At 42.0% G+C, this 12,296-nt stretch overlaps 1 pseudogene; it reads left to right on the top strand.

Moving 5' to 3' along the window:
- The first annotated feature begins 7,654 nt into the window (after window positions 1-7,654).
- On the top strand, window positions 7,655-8,636 carry LOC101687942 (annotated as a pseudogene).
- The last annotated feature ends 3,660 nt before the right edge of the window (window positions 8,637-12,296 follow it).

The following is a 12,296-nucleotide window of genomic DNA, read 5'->3' as shown; positions in this document are numbered from 1 at the left end:
TTTCTATAACATATATTATATTAGTAATTATTATATTAGTAATATATTATTCTATTTCTTTTTCATGCACACACAACATACATATACAGAGAGAGAGAAGCTCATTTTTAAGAATTAGTTCATGTGTCTGTGGGGGCTAGGAAGTGTGCAGTCTGTAGGACGAGCTGGCAGTGTGGAAACGCAGGTGAGTTCATATTACGGCTCTGGGTCCCGAGGCTGGCAACTCAGGGAGGGTTTCAATGTTGCACCTAAGATTCCTTCTCGCCTGCCCCCTCACCCTGCCCAGGAAACCTGTCTTTGTTCTTTAAGAACCTGAACAAAAGCTTTGCCTATATTACAGAGGGTCATTTCCTTTATTTAAAGTCAGCTGATTGTAAATGTTAGTCACATCCAAAAAATACCTTCACAGCACTATCTGGACTAGCCTTTGACCAAGCCAACTGGGAACAAGAGCCTCGCTAAATTGCGATACAAATCCAACCATCACAGAAGAAAGAACACAAGCTTTACATATCACTATACAGAAACTCCGAAACACCTCACAAGTAATTAGATTAATACGATAATTTAGCAAGGTCATTGAATTATTTAAAAATTGATTTCATTTCTATCCCCAAGAGATGGAAACCATTAATTTAGCAAGAGATTTAAACCTACCTCTTTCAGTTCTCAATAGATAAGGTTGACATAAAATCAGTGAAATTATAGAAACTGAAATGAAATATTAACAAGCCTAATATAAAATCTGCTTTATATCTGTATTATATAAGTTGTATTTCTTTGTATGAATTATAAATACAGCACAACTTATATTGCTTTCAATCTCTTATTGTTTGAAAGAACAATGCTGCAAAAACTTAACTTGTTCCTTTGTCACTGTTGTATTTGTAAAGTATATCTGTGCAATAAATTCCTACAAGAAAGACCATTGTGCCAAAGGGTAAGTGCATTCTTTACCATCATTAATATTGATGGATTTCTTCACATATGGGATGCACAATTTTTCACTCCCTTCAAAGACGTACGAGAGTGCTTACCTGCTCATACCCTCGTTAACGCTGTATGTTATTGAATTTGGGGTTTTTATTAATCTGATAATTGGAAAATACAGACTCATAGTGCTTCTAATTAGAATTTCTGTCATACTGAGAATGAGCAGATTTTCACACATCTAAGGAACATTTCTCTGTGAAATATGTGTTCATGTCTATTGCCTATTTGTCTGTAATATTTTACTCCTTTATTTTTTTGTGACTCAAAGATATCCACACACATCAAGGGCATGAGACCTTTGTGTACAATACAGTGCATATATTTCCCCATTTTGTCACACAGTTTTTGTCTTTGTCTGGGGTATTTTTGTCCATCCTAGCTTTCTCATCCTCTTTGTATATTGTAAACCACACAGGTTTTTTCGAACCTCATCTAGCTTTTGATTTATACTTGAACTTTGCCACCTTGACATTATAAAAAAAAAAAAAACAAAACAGTCCACATTCGCTTACAGTTTTCATTTTTGCCTTCAAATCACTGAGTAATTGGTGTGTACATGTTGACTCGACCTTATTTGGGGGGTTGGACGAGACAACTCTTCCTTACAAAAGAATTCTAGAAAAGACTGTTGAGACAAGTCCTGCAGGAGGCGGAGCTCAATCCTTCTCCTTCTGATGTGAGCCAGTCTCCGTGGCTTGCGTCCAGGCTGAGTGCAGAAAGGAAAAACGCGTGGACTGTACTGTGCGAAATCTGGGACATGCCACCTGTTGTCCCCAACGGCATGTGCCGAGGAAGGAGGTTCTCACCTCTGGAGACTTCCTCCGCAAACCCACAACTGCCGTTTAGTCATCAGCAGGACAGCAGACAGACCTCGACAGGTGACCCTCACTTAGACCCCCGGCCTTCATTGCGCAGCGCCGGTGCAGCAGACGGACAAGCAGGAAAGACCCCGTTTTGCACAGACCCGGAGAGAGCGTGGAGTGTGCGGACCGGACGCCGCGTGGGCCCGCGGGCGGGAATCCGGCCCCAGCTCCGTGCGGCCGCGTTAGCTTCGACACATGCCCAGGCCGTGCAGACCCGGGGGCGCAGCCAGAACTCACACTCGTCGCCGCAGCTTGGGGACTCTAAACTGATTCTGAAATGGTTTCGGGGGGCGGCGCCTGGCTGGCTGCACTGGTTAAGCATCTGCCTTTGGCTCAGTCTGGGGAGGGGTCCCGGGATCCCGGACGGAGCCCCCCGCGGTCGGGCGCGCTGCTCCCGGGGCGTCTGCTTCTCCGCGCTCCCGCCACCCCCACCGCCGGGCTCTCATTGGCTCTCTTTCTCTCAAAGGAATAAATAAAAAATCTTTTTAAAAAAGTTTTTGTTTTGTTTTGTTTTTAAGACTATTTTCACCCTCCTCTCTCCCTTGGTTGAGAAATTTCTTTCTCTCTCTCTCTTTTTAAAAAATATTTTATTTATTTGATAGAGATCACAAGGAGGCAGAAAGGCAGGAGGGAGCGGGGCTGAGCGGAGAGCCCGATGCGGGGCTCGATCCCAGCACCCCGGGACCAGGACCTGAGCCGAAGGCAGAGGCTTAACCCACGGAGCCCCGCAGGCGCCCTGATGGCTGAGAAATTTCTCATGCCACACTCTGAAATGCTGTATTTACTTGAGTCTAGTTTGGTAGGTTTGGATCTACAGGGTTCTTTGCTCGGCCTGCATCTGCACAGAATTCAACCAAACGATGAGTTGCTGAGACTCTGCGGTAGGTTTCAACACGTTGGGAATCAGGACTCTGGTTCTGCTCTTCCCTCGTCTATCCATATGACTGCGAGAATCCACTCACCACGTTCCAGAAAATACAACGATTGATATTTTTACCAGTCCCGGTTTACATGTAGAAACATAAGTCGGGAGAGCAGGCAACATTAATATATTGAGAATATTTACTCACTGCCTATTGTTTGCACGCATACAGGCCTAATTTTAGGTCCCAATTATATTTAAGAAGTTTTTCATATCAGTTTTTGGTATAGCTTATTACATTTATTTCCGTGTATTTTAATTTTCTCACGCTGACATATTTTTTTCCCTTTAAAAACTGCAGCCTGTTATTATTGCTAAACATCTGTATGCTAACATTCTGTTCTCTATTTTTTTAATGTTCTCTTACTGTTTATAGTAGATTGACGGTGGATTGTTGTTTTTTAAATAGAATACAATCATATAATTATAAAAAATAGGAAGGGGGTGCCTAGGTGGCCCAGTTGGTTAAACATCCAGTTCTTGATTTCAGCTGAGGTCTGGGTCATGGGATAGAGCCCTGCACAGGGCTGCTCACGATAGGGGTGGACCCTGCTTGAGATTCTCTCTCCCCCTCTTCCTCTGCCTCTGCCCTTCCCCCTAGCCCTGCTTTCTCTTTCTTAAAAGAAAAAAAGGAGAATAAGTTTTACCTATACCCTTCCCAACTTCCATTTTATCCTTCTTGGTTAATATGTTTGTTAATACTTTCATTAGAGGTCAAAATATTAATGGTAATGGGAATGCAACTATATTTTCTGGCTTTAGTCATTATAAATCCACATTTTGCCTTTCAGTGGGGTAAATCTTTGCTGTGATGTGTATGTGTGTGTTTAAGATATTTTTATTGCTACCTATTTTATTGACTGTAGGGTTTTTTTTTTAGTGTTTTTCTTAAATCAAGAGGAACATAACTTGAAAAATTTCAAATACCTTTTTAAGCCCTGTGGAGGTCATAATTCCATAGTGTTTCTCCTTAGATCTGTGACTAAGATCACATTAGACATCTCTAGCACAGCACAGAAAATCCCCTCGGCCTCTCCGTGTGTTCTCAACCTGCCACCAGGACCAACACCTGGCACGCTTCACTGAGGTTTGCACAAATGGAACCTGACAGAGGCTGCTGGGGGCCTGGGCAGTGGGTCTCTCACTGCCCCCACTGGGGCACACACAGGAACAGATCTGTAGTTACGCATGCTCAGCCTAGAAATGCAGGGGACTTGGGACCAGTGCGTTACCCCTTTGATTAATGGAGCATGAGAACTGATGATAAATATCCCCATTTTCTTGCCTTAAACAGGCAAGGCACAAAAGACATATGTCATGACATTCCTGAGAAGGTCTTTAGGGTCAAGAAACTGGTAGCCACAGGCAATGACCAAATAAATAGCATGTGCCCCCCCACACTCTCATCCGTCTTCATCCATCAGTTCTCACTCCTGCTCCCTGGGGTCACATTCCCCTACTAAATGATTCATTCTGCAGGAAACCAGAATAAGATAATGATAAATCATACACATGCATTTTCTAACACTCCTATATTAGTACATATCGATAAACTTAAAAAAGTAATAGAAGTTAGACACACAAGGGCTTGTCAATTCTAAGTGGATATAATAAATGGGCAATAGGATATCATTATATAAAGAGAACTCTGGGGTGGACACAAATATTTGAGAAATGAATAAGAGTAAATGGAAAATGGCACAGAGCGACGAGGCAGAAGCCCAAGTCATTGGAGTAAAGATCTCTAGGGGACAGGCTAAGACAAGAGAATTGGAGGAAACACACAGCCTTCCTGTGGCAAGGACAGAATCCTGCAAGGTGCCTCCTCCTCTGAGATCCCAGCTCTTGACTGACAGTCCGGGCTCAGTCCCACTGGTCATGTGCCCATGACCCAGCTGCGAGACCATCCGGGGAGCACATTTCGGTAATTGGAGGCAGGTTCTCCTTCTCCAAAGATCCCGAAGTTGAAGGATTTCCAAACATAGAAAAGAGATTCATACGCTTTGGCACCTACTGAAATAATTCCGTGTTTTACTTTTTTTCGAGGTCCATGTGTTGTTATCGGGGTTATGCTAACCTTTAAAGTAAGTTGGAAAATTTTATATTCTCTGGAGCGGTTACAGCACATGGGGATTCTCTGGTCTCTGCAGGTTTGGTGGGATTCACTTTTAAACTACCTGCGCCCATGGTCATCTGGGGGACACAGCTCTTTGAACACCTTCCCAATCTCTATTATAGTCATGGAACAGGAATGGGAATGGGAACCTGTTCAGGTTCCCATTTCTTGAGTCAATTCTGGTTATTGATTTTCTCTAATAAAACCATATGTTTAGAGAGAGGATCTGAGGGAATAAGTAGCAGAAAAGTTGTGAGGAAGGAAATAATTAACAGCTTCACAGGCAGCAGGTGAATTTAAAAAGTTCAGCATGGAGAATATTTCCATTAAATGAACTATTACTTCTTTTTAAACTTAAGGAAAGGAATTCCATTAGCAAAACAAAGCAACCGATCAGGAAAGACGGTAGCACCGATGGGGACACAGGGGCTGCATTTAGCTCTGGTAACCTCTGAGGAAAAACGGAAGCGAAGAACCAAGCTGGTCCTTACAGGATCAGGGGAACTTGTGCTCTGACCAGAGGCTGGGGGAGGTGGGCGGTGGAGAATAAAAAGGCCGGACGTAGGGCGGACAGATTAGTGGGTGAGGCAAAGTCACAGGGTAAGAGCAGGTGCGCAGGTGAAGGTGTTCGCCTCTTCTTGTGATACCCAAACTGTGACATTCAGACCTCAAGAGACACCCTTCCATCCGGTAAGGAGAACAGGGTGCAGGAGCTCTCATGGACCTCATCTGTGGGAGCAACCTTCTGTAGTCTGAACTGCTGTATCCCCCAAAATTCACTGCTTGGAATTCCAATCCCAGCATGGTGGTGTTAGGAGGTAGAGACGCTGGGAGGGCTCAGGTCATGTGGGTGGCGCCCGTGCCCTTATAGAAGAGATCCCGCAGAGGCCCAGCCCCTTCCACCAGGGCAGGATGCAGGGGAGAAGGTGCTGGCCATGAACCAGAAATAGGGCGCTCACCTGAAGGTGACCTTCAGCTTGGATCTCCAGTTCTTCAGAATTGTGAGAAAGAACTTTCTGGTTTTTATAAGCCACCCACTTTGTGGTTTGTTAGACTAGCCTAAGCGGACAGAGATAATGAGACAGCTCATCCCATTTTCTTTTCCTAGCTATAGAGTTCAAATCCTCTGAGATTCTTTTGATTTACTATGCATTTTCTCAGAATGCAGTAATACAGTATAGAAAGCCCAGCTTCACCGTCGTTTTGTTCAAATGTCAGGAAATGTATGCATGCATTTAATACATATACATCCATGAAATCTATCTATCTATATACACTATATATGGCATTTTCACAAAACATTCTGGAACTCTCACTCTGTGTGCCTAAATAATTTTTCTCTACAGCATATCCAAATTACTGAAAGCCTAACTCTGGTCCCACAAGTCTCATATTTATAAACACAGGTGATTCATCTCTACATCCGTTGTCAAGTACTGCTTCTTACAAACATGTCCTCAAGAACGAACGAGTGCATAAAGATAAGGCAGTCAAGGAGGAGTTCTGTAAGTGGAACTTGCTGCTGCTTTATATGAAACGGGCCATACCTGAGGAAATAAATGAATAGTTAAAAACTAGTAACTGTCACTCAAAAATGGCTTCCCACAGTTCTCCTGGCACTACAGCTAATGAATATTTATTAACAACCACCACAATGCAAAACAAAACAAAAACCAAAGAAAAACAAAAAGGTGACCCCCAATAAAAAGTGAAAAATAACTTCTCACAAAACTTGAGTGCCTGTGAGGTGATTGGTCCCAGCAGGTAAGACTGGCGGATCCCCCACTTCCCAGCGGAGCAGTTGGAGGACCTCCACAAGTACCCCAGATTAAAAATAAAAAGGGTTTAAGAGATATAAAGAACTTTCTTTATCATCATCAATGTCCACGATATCCATCCGTGTTTCCAGAACTTCCTCTGGTGAAGCTAAATGTAAAAACCATGTTTCCAACCATACTCCTCAAAGGAAAAACAAGCCTTAAATGAAAAGTGGATAAAATCAGACAAAACCAAGACCTCGTTGGAATTAACGGTTGCTGGAAGGACAGAAACCAACAGTGCAGAGGAGGAAGAGGCTCCAGAGAACTGGAACTCGGTGAGGTCGAAGGCGGTGTGAGTGAGAGCGAACACATATGCTCAAGGTAATTAAGTGTGGGAGGGAACTTGAGCAGCTAATCTGGTTATTTCTCCTCTGCTCCGATGAGGTAGTAGGTGTCAGGGCTATTTCTCCTAAGTTTAAAGTGTGGTTTTAGCCAGGGAGTACGAAGAGGGAGGTAAGTGTTCCAGTTAGCAACTAACTGCTGGATAGAAGCTCACCTCAGCACACAGACATCCGGACGCCAACAGACATATGAAAGGGAGGCTCCACAGCACTCCTCAGGGAAATGCAAATCAAAACCACAGTGAGATCCCGCCTCACATCAGAATGGCTAAGATTAACCAGTCAGGAAACAACAGATGCTGGCGAGGATGTGGAGAAAGGGAACCTCTCACACTGTTGGTGGGAATGTGAGCTGGTGCAGCCCCTCTGGAACACAGCATGGAGGTTCCTCAAAAAGTTGAAAATAGAGCTACCCCATGACCCAGCAATCGCACTACTGGGTATTTACCCAAAGGATACAAAAATACCCATTCAAAAGGGATACATGCTACCCAATATTTACAGCAACATTATCAACAACAGCCAAATTATGGGAATAGCCCAAATGTCCTTTGACTGATGAAGGGATAAAAAAGAGGTGGCAGCCCTGGTGTGATTCCGTCCTGCGCGGCTGTTCTGTGAACAGTAGTTGTTTATCTCCATCCGCCTTCTCTCCCACCTAAGCGCGAGCCACCACCCCATGGAAGATTCGATGGATATGGACATGAGCCCCCTGAGGCCCCAGAACTACCTTTTCGGTTGTGAACTAAAGGCTGACAAGGATTATCACTTTAAGGTGGGTAATGATGAAAATGAACACCAGTTACCTTTAAGAACGGTCCGTTTAGGAGTTGGTGCAAAGGATGAATTGCACATTGTTGAAGCAGAGGCAATGAATTATGAAGGCAGTCCAATTAAAGTCACACTGGCAACTTTGAAAATGTCTGTACAGCCAACGGTTTCCCTTGGGGCTTTGAAATAACACCACCTGTGGACTTACGGTTGAAATGTGGTTCAGGGCCTGTGCATATTAGTGGACAGCACTTAGTAGCTGTGCAGGAAGATGCAGAGCCAGAAGATGAAGAGGAAGAGGATGTGAAACTCCTTAGTATATCTGGAAAGTGTTCTGCCCCTGGAAGTGGTAACAAGTTTCCTCAGAAAAAAGTAAAACTTGCTGCTGATGAAGATGATGATGAAGATGACGATGATGACGACGATGAAGATGATGATGATGATGACGATGATTTTGATGAGAAGGAAGCTGAAGAAAAGGCTCCAGTAAAGAAATCTATACGAGATACTCCAGCCAAAAATGCACAGAAATCAAACCAGAATGGAAAAGACTCAAAATCATCAACACCAAGAACAAAAGGTCAAGAAAAAACAGGAAAAGACTCCCAAGACACTGAAAGGACCTAGTTCTGTAGAAGACATTAAAGCAAAAATGCAAGCAAGTATAGAAAAAGGTGTTTCTCTTCCCAAAGTGGAAGCCAAGTTCGTCAATTATGTGAAGAATTGCTTCTGGATAACTGACCAAGAGGCTATTCAAGATCTCTGGCAGTGGAGGAAGTCTCTTTAAGAAAATAGTTTAAACAGTTTGCTAAAATTTTCCGTCTTATTTCATTTCTGTAACAGTTGATATCTGGCTGTCCTTTCTATAATGCAGAGTGAGAACTTTCCCCACCGTGTCTGATAAATGTTGTCCAGGTTCCATTGCCAAAAATGTGTTGTCCAAAATGCCTGTTTAGTTTTCAAAGATGGAACCCTTTGCTTGGTTTGAAGTATGTATGGAATGTTATGACAGGACAGAGTAGTAGTGGTGGTCAGACAAATGGATATGGTGGGGAGACAAAAATATACAGGTGAAATAAACTCAGTATTTTAATAAAGTAAAAAAAAAAAAAGAGGTGGCATATGGAATATTACTCAGCCATAAAAAATGAATGAAATAAAAACACAGAAGGCAGATCAGGGATAGGGATGTCTTCCAGGGACACCTCCTCTGAAAGCACATTCTCTCCCTCTCTCCAGCCAGTTACCAGAGTTTAACCACACTGAATAGAGCAAACATTCAAAGCTATGGAAACCCACAGACTACTTGGGAACCTCCAACAATACAAAAAATTTCTTAAAGATATAAAAAAAACCTGAAAAAAAAAACCTCTTGAAATATATGTAGTGACAAATTATAATCTTAATAAATTTCATGTATTTGAAATCATACTACAAATGTTTCTTGGCCACCATGGAATTCATCTAAAATTCATAAATTGAATTCAATTTGGTTGATAGATTAAATTGATCTATAGATTAAGTACAATCCCAACCATAACACCGGCAGGCTTTTTGCGGAAATTAGCATGACGATTCTTAAAATTACACAGAAATTCAAGAACCTAGTATAGCCAAAGACAGAAGAAAAATAATCAGTCTATCCTCAAGGCTTACTATAAAGCTATAAATCAAGACAATGTGGCAATCACACTTCTGGGTATATATATCCAAAGGTACTGAAACCAGGATTTCAAGCCAATCTATTCACAACAGCCAAGATATGAAAGCAATCTAAGTATCCATCCACAAAAGAATGGATAAAGAAAGTATATATGGTATATATATATACTATATACTATACACACACACACACACACACACACACACACACACATATATCCAGAGAGCCTGTGTGTGTATATGTGTATGCATGTGTGTATATATGTGTGTGTGTGTGTGTGTGTGTATTCAGCTTTACAAAGGAAGGAATCCTGACATCTGCAACCATATGAATGAACCCGGAGATCACTGTACTCAGTGAAATAAGCCAGACACAGAACGACAACTAAACTGTGATGCCATTGATATGAGGATCTAAAGTAGTCACACTCTTAGAAACAGTGTGGACTGGTGGTTGTCAGGGCTAGAAGGGGAAACATAGACTCCTTAGTCAAGAGGTATGAAATTTCAGTTAGAGAAGGTAAGTCATGGAGATCCACACACAGCATCATGGCACAGTTAACAACACTGTGCTATATACTTAAAACTTTGCTGATGGCATAGACTTTATGTTAAATATTGTCAAAACTAAAAATAACAGTAATGATAATAAAGGCAGGAGTCAACTTTGGAGATGATGGATATTTTTACGGCCTCGGTTGTGATGATGGGTTTCACAGGTATATACGTATTCCTGACTCATCAGACTCTATACATTAAATATGCCTGGCTTTTTTATGTGATCTGCCTCAAAAAAATAGGATTTTAAAAAGACAATATGGTACAAGTATGAAGATTTAAGTAGAGAGCAATAGAAAATGAGGGAGTCCAGAAATAGACCCACATGTACATGTTCTTTCTTCTTCTTTTTTTTTTTTACTGTTTCTACCATGTGATCCTTTATTTATTTATTTATTTATTTATTTATTGTTTTTTTTTTGTTTTTTGTTTTTTTTAATATAATTTTTTATTTTTTATAAACATATATTTTTATCCTCAGGGGTACAGATCTGTGAATCACCAGGTTTACACACTTTAACCAAAAGTACCAAATCAGTTCAATAGGCAAAGGAAAGTCTTTTTGATAAGCAGTGAGGGATAACCTTTAAATATTAATGGGAAGAATAAATCTTACTAATGGATAAACAAATCGTGGTCTATCTGTACAACAGAATATTACGCAGCCATAAGAATGACTGAGCGCTGACACAGCGTGCAGCGGGGAGAAAGCTCACAGAGTCGTGCCAACCACAAGCAGCCACGCAGTAAAGGTCACATATTCTATGACTGCATTTATGGGAAACCTCCAGAACAGTCGAAGCCACAGAGACAGGTCGGTGGCTGCCGGTTGCTGGGGAAAGAATCGCAGACGCAGCTGAGTAACGGCCGGAGTGTCCTTTTGGGGTGAAGAAAAATGGTTGGATACGGAGTGGACTTGGGGGTCACAAACCATTGTCAGTGCACTTGTGCATTATGAGAATTCCCCCTCAGCTAGGAAAATAAATCTTTGCTCCTTGCTCACACCCACACAGGAATTAATATAGCACAGACCTCATTATAAATCTAAACTTGTCAGGCACCTGAAGAAAATTTGGGAGACTATCTTCATGACTGGAGGATGAGCAAACTTTCTTAAGAGACGTCACAGAAATCAGACACAGTAAAAGGAAAGAATTAGTGAAACTTTAACAAAATTAAAACTTTGGTCACTGAAAGTCATGAAGCATGATTGTGTAAGGAAAACATGATTGTGCAAGGAAAAAAGAGAGAGAGAGAGAGAGAGGCAAACCAAGAAACAGACTCTTCACTACAGAGAACACACTGATGGTCAGGCTAGGGCAAGGGGTGGGGGGGTTTGAGCAGGCGACGGCGATGGAGGCTGCACCTGTCGTGACGAGCACGGGTGACGTTGCTCGTGCTGAATCACTGCATCGTACACCTGCAACGAGTAGTACTGCATGTCGACTAACTGGAATTTGAATAAAAACTTTGAAAACAATAAAAAATAAACTTATGTGTAGAAGTACATTAAAAATGATTGTGCAAATCTCAGACTTGAAGAAAAGATTCACGAATTATGTCTCTGACAAAAGATAGGGATTCAGTATATATAAAGAGCTTGAAGTGTGATGTTCGAAAAAGACAACCCAATTAAAAAATTAGAAAAGAGGGGCGCCCGGGTGGCTCAGTGGGTTAAAGCCTCTGCCTTCAGCTCAGGTCATGGTCCCAGGGTCCTGGGATCGAGTCCCGCATTGGGCTCTCTGCTCAGCGGGGAGCCTGCTTCCTCCTCTCTCTCTGCCTGCTTCTCTGCCTGCTTGTGATCTCTCTCTCTATATCAAATAAATAAATAAAATCTTTTAAAAAAATAGAAAAGAGTTTTTCAAATGAGCAAAAAACACATGAAAAAGTGCACATTACTGCTCAGCATAAAAATGGAAATTAAAACCGCTGAAGTATCACTGGAGCATCATTTCTGAACACTGAGTGTGGGTGAAGATTTCAACGACTGCAATGGTATAACCACTTCAGAAAAAGATCTGGCAGTTTCTCATCTACACAGACGTGATATGGAAGCCAGCAATTCCAGTCCTAGGGACTTACTTCAGAGAAATGAAAACATGTTCAGAAAAAAGTCCAAGGAACAATCCTGACGTCGGTCGGTGTGACAAGCAGTGGGTCCACTGCAATAGTCATGCAGTGAACACCGCTCGGGACAACAACGAAACCAGTGCCACCTGCTGATACACGCAACATTGGGGGGAAATCTCA

This window comes from Mustela putorius, unplaced genomic scaffold (genome assembly GCF_011764305.1).
Source record: "Mustela putorius furo isolate JIRA1106 unplaced genomic scaffold, ASM1176430v1.1 tig00000905_pilon_pilon_pilon, whole genome shotgun sequence".
Taxonomy (NCBI): domain Eukaryota; kingdom Metazoa; phylum Chordata; class Mammalia; order Carnivora; family Mustelidae; genus Mustela; species Mustela putorius.
This window is presented reverse-complemented; position numbering and strand designations above follow the sequence as displayed.